Source organism: Chiloscyllium plagiosum, chromosome 6 (genome assembly GCF_004010195.1).
Source record: "Chiloscyllium plagiosum isolate BGI_BamShark_2017 chromosome 6, ASM401019v2, whole genome shotgun sequence".
Classification (NCBI taxonomy): Eukaryota; Metazoa; Chordata; class Chondrichthyes; order Orectolobiformes; family Hemiscylliidae; genus Chiloscyllium; species Chiloscyllium plagiosum.
In genome coordinates, this window is record NC_057715.1 from 115667193 (window position 1) to 115672204 (window position 5012).

At 43.7% G+C, this 5012-nt stretch overlaps 1 protein-coding gene across 3 annotated transcripts in view; it reads left to right on the plus strand.

Moving 5' to 3' along the window:
• Positions 1-5012, plus strand: part of slco2b1 (solute carrier organic anion transporter family, member 2B1) — a 94805-nt gene that overhangs the window by 31371 nt on the left and 58422 nt on the right. Inside the window, exon 1 of one of the 3 annotated variants that reach the window (XM_043692508.1) lies at positions 3154-3171. The exons of the other annotated variants lie outside the window; for them this stretch is intronic. The gene's annotated coding sequence lies outside the window, so the exon portion shown is untranslated. Of the gene's footprint in view, positions 1-3153; positions 3172-5012 lie in introns of those variants that run through there. 3 annotated transcript variants of the gene reach the window in all.

A 5012-nucleotide genomic window follows, 5' to 3' on the forward strand; every position in this document is an offset into this window, starting at 1 on the left:
AAAAAAAACACTGCTGCCCGCTACCGGTAAGCACTTTTAAAACCAAACGGTCTTACCTTCGCTGCTGCTCGCACTGGAGATGACCGGCGGCTTCGAAGGGTGAGTATAAATACTCACCGCTTTCCTTCCCGGCTGCCCCTCTGGTCGTCGTCACTTCCCCCTGGTGCTCCCGCTCTTTCTGTGAAGAGAGAGTGAAAGAGAAAAAAAAACACCGCTGCCCGCTACCGGTAAGCACTTTTACCGGTAAGTATATTCCTATCTGCTCCCCAGGTGTAGTCATGTGCCCAGTTAAAGGTGAGGAATCTAACCCTCCAATCCCTTCTCAGAGGCTAATGGGCCTGTAACCAGACAGCCTGGATCATCATCATGGCTCCTTCAAATTGCTGTCTCATATTCGGTGGCTACTGTGTCTGTTACATATTAATCTACATAGGTAATGTACATACACAATACATACATTATTTATGTGTGTGTGTATAATATATGATACATATGTATTATATATGTATCATATATTATATACATACATAAAATATGAGCCCTGAAGAAGGGCCTATGCCTGAAACGTCGACTCTCCTGCTCCTCGGATGCTGCCTGCCCTGCTGTGTTTTTCCAGCACCACATTTTTCAAATAAAATATAAACAGTCCACCAGCTAGGTCAAGGTATCTCTTTCATATTTAATGAACTACACTGTAAGTATTATTTCAAACTGCTTTGTGCGTTCTGTTTGTTACCAATGCAGTTATAGCTGTGTTAATATTAAATGCATTCTTTGTGTCTGTTTATTAATTTATAAATGTTTAACTTTACCAGTGTGTCATTTACAAATCTGTCTATAAATGTTATTGATTAATTCATTTGTGTATTCATCAGTTGCAATAGTCATATTTTGTTATATTGGTTTTATTGATTATTTTTGTGTAAGTCTTGCTTTTGAATACATTTGCTTGTTTCTTCCAGTTGTTTCCAATACATCTGGATGTGTGTTTACATGAACAATAAGTTGACCTTACAACATTAATCAGTAACAACCTTCACCTGGAAGTGTCAGTATGATACATGCCGCAGTATCGAGTGGATGGGAAATAGAGTGGAGTTGAAACCAAAATGAAAAACACTATTCTGAAGCCCCTACCTGAGTCACAGCCCTAGCATGGACATCCACATGGAGGTGACCAAATGTTCAGAGTATGTGGGTAGGGAGGCAGGATTGAATAGGAGTGGGGTGAGGCACAGTTTCCAGGGTGAGACGCAGGCAATAAAGCAGCTTCAGGCTCCATGATATGAGACTCAGCACGACTTCCTTCCACTTGTGTCTTGCTGGATCTGTGAAGGGTAGGCTAGCCCAGGTTGTGGAACAGAGTCACCTCGATGACACTTATTCAGCGAGTCGTGAGTTCATGGAATGTCCTGCCAGTAGCAGTGGTGGACTCTTCCTCATTATGGGCATTTAAGCGGGCGTTGGATAGGCATATGGAGGATAGTGGGCTAGTGTAGGTTAGGTGGGCTTGGATCGGCGCAACATCGAGGGCCGAAGGGCCTGTACTGCGCTGTATTCTTCTATGTTCTATGTTCTATGTATAGGAGCAGCTTGTGAACAGGGTCTGAATGCACCTCTGATTGCATGCGCAGGCTCCCTGAGTGATTGTGGGCCACACGATCACTCAGCTTACTTGGGGGGGGGGGGTGGCATTGCTGTCTACCCACCACCACCTCCACTCCTCCCACACCATCCCTCCACTGCTCCTTACACACAACCCCACAAACCTTTCCTACTCATAGTCTTGAAGCAATTTCCAACCTGAAGCTCCCCCATTCACATGAGATTGTCTGGCTGGGATGGGGAGCCAGTGAAAAGTCCAAACTCTGAGAATGGCAGAGATTTTGTTTTGGTTCAGAGTGCCAAGGGAAATGGAACAAAGGCTGGCCAATGGGATGATGTTGACCGACTGCACTCTGATGAAGAGCTGAGTATGTTGGTGACTCCGAATGGCCTCTGCTTTAAAATAACCTTTTGCACTGCATCCCAATGACTTCAAACTAAAACAAATGTGAACCTCTGAACTTGTCTGGATGTTGAAATTATTACTTGGCATGAGTGACATGCCTTTATTTGGGTTTAAAATTGTCGCTTAATTGTTTGTCTAAAAAGATTGAAATTATTTACTGTCTGTAGCATTCAGGCTGATTTATCAATCTCACTTCTGCATTCTTTACAATATTGGCCCCAGTCCTTTGCTGAGTGTAAGTCAACAACATAAGATTAACCATATGTCTCCACCTAGACATGTATAAAGAACATGGTCAAAGCAGTTAAGACTCATGCTTGGAATATTACACCGCATTTACAAAATATAAGTGTGCCAGTCCATCCAAGCCAGTGTTAATACCTGCTCTGTTGTATCTTCTGGTTACCACCCACTGGTGGCTTTTGGCTGTAGGTCAAGTCTAGAGGGCTATGGCAAAGTATGAGGATAGAGAGATCAATTACTAGGAGACAAAGGTTCAAGGTGCAGGGGAGTGAGTTTAAAAGGAATGTGCGAGGCGAGTTTGTCACACAAAGGGTGGTGAGAGCCTAGGAAATGCTAGCAGAGGGGGTGGTGGAAGCTGACACAATTGCAGCATTTGAGAAGCACCTGGATGAGTACATCTATAGGAAAGGAATAGAGGGATACAGATCCTATAAGTGAAGACAACTTTAATATGGAAGGGCAAAACGTGTCGGTGCAGGCATGGAGGGCCTCAGGCCTGTTCCTGTGCTGTATTGTTCTTCCTTCTTTGTATGTAATTATCAGTGATAGCCCACTATCAAGGCTTCAGAGAAAAAGGCACTTGTCTTACATAACAAGGTGTTGTTTATTGCACATTAGCAATAAATACAGCTGAGATTAACTGATTAGGTGTAATTACAACTATCAGCAGCGAGGCATTTCATACCAATTTGCAACAGGACCTTGTACAAGACTGAAATGAAAAAAAAAATTGCTGGAGAAATTCTGCAGGTCTGGCAGCATCTGTGGAGAGAGAAACAGAGTTAATGTTTTGAGCCCAATCCTGAAGAGGGGTCACTAGATCCGAAATGTTTACTCTGTTTCTTTCTCCACAGAAGCTGCCAGACCTGCTGAGTTTTACTAGCAATTTCTGCTTTTTGTTCAGATTTCCAGCATCTGTAAGTTATTTGTTTATTTTATTCCTTGTGCCAGACTAACATCTGATTGTGTGATATCAGGTTGCGTGAAACTGTTACAAATTTGATATTAATGCTGTCAGAGCCATTAGCTTATACCACACACAAAATCCTCCTTCCCCAACCCAAATTGTCTTAATTTAGCTCAGCAATGAGCACTTCTAAACTTGTCTCCATCCTGAGTTTATCTAGATTCCCCTTAGATGCAAATCAATTTGTTTTTAGCTCAAACACACCCTGTGGTAGCTAGTTCCATTTTTTAAATCAGTTCTTGAGTGCAGACATGGAATTTATTGCTGCCTATTGTTACAGACAGATCGAGTTTTAGAATAAATCTCTCTGCCTGTTCTCATCGCCTGTCTGTAAGCAGACTATAGATTTAATTTTTCCCCTTTTTGAAAGCAGTGGGAGTGTATTTCCCCCACTCCGCCTGTCTGCGGACTCTGACGTTGTAAGGTACTTCACTACACCTGTTGTAATGTTACCCCTGCTTGTGGTTTAATCTCAAACGCTCTTTGATATGGGAGAGTACAAACATAGAACATAGAACATTACAGCGCAGTACAGGTCCTTCAGCCCTTGATGTTGCATCGACCTGTGGAACCAATCTGAAGCCCATTTAACCTACACTATTCCATTTTCATCCATATGTTTACCCAATGACTATTTAAATGCCCTTAAAGTTGGCAAGTCTACCACTGTTGCAGGCAGGGCATTCCATGTCCTTACTACTCTCTGAATAAAGAAGCTACTTCTGACATCTAACCTATATCTATCAATTTAAAGCTATGTCCCCTCGTGCTAGCCATCACCATCCAAGGAAAAATGCTCTCACTGTCCACTCTATCTACCCCTCTGATTATCTTGCATGTCTCAATAAAGATTACTTACAGTGTGGAAACAGGCCCTTCGGCCCAACAAGACCACACCGACCCGCCAAAGCGTAACCCACCCATACCGCTACATTTACCCCTTTACCTAACACTACGGGCAATTTAGCATGGCCAATTCACCTGACTTGCACATCTTTGGACTGTGGGAGGAAACCGGAGCCCCCGGAGGAAACCCACGCAGACACGGGGAGAACGTGCAAACTCCACACAGTCAGTCGCCTGAGTCGGGAATTGAACCCGGGTCTCTGGCGCTGTGAGGCAGCAATGCTAACCACTGTGCCACCGTGCCACCCTCAACCTTCTTCTCTCTCACAAAAACAGCCTCAAGTCCGTCAGCCTTTCCTCATAATACCTTCGCTCCGTACCAGACAACATCCTAGTAAATCTCCTCTGAATCCTTTCCAATGCTTCCACGCGCTTTTTTTTCAAAGTTCCAAAACGATGCAACAGCATGTAAAACAGTATTGGTGCTCCTGGAATTCGAGGAAATCACCTCCAACACCTAAAATACCTCAAAAACGGAGCAGCTGTTACAGCCCAGCCAGAAATTTTTCCATCCTCCATCTTGTGGACAGCGAAGAAGGTTACCTCAGATTACAACAGAATCATGACTAGATGGGCCAATGGGCTGAGAAGTGGCAGATGGAGTTTACTTCACATAAACGTGAGGTGCTGCATTTTGGGAAAGGCATATCTTAGCAAGACTTATACACTTAATGGTAAGGTCCTAGGGAGTGTTGCTGAACAAAGAGACCTTGGAGTGCAGGCTCCTTGAAAGTGGAGTCGCAGGTAGATAGGATAGTGAAGAAGGCATTTGGAATGCTTTCCTTTATTGGTCATAGTATTGAGTACAGGAGTTGGGAGGTCATGTTGTGACTGTACAGGACATTGGTTAGGCCACTGTTGGAATATTGCGTGCAATTCTGGTCT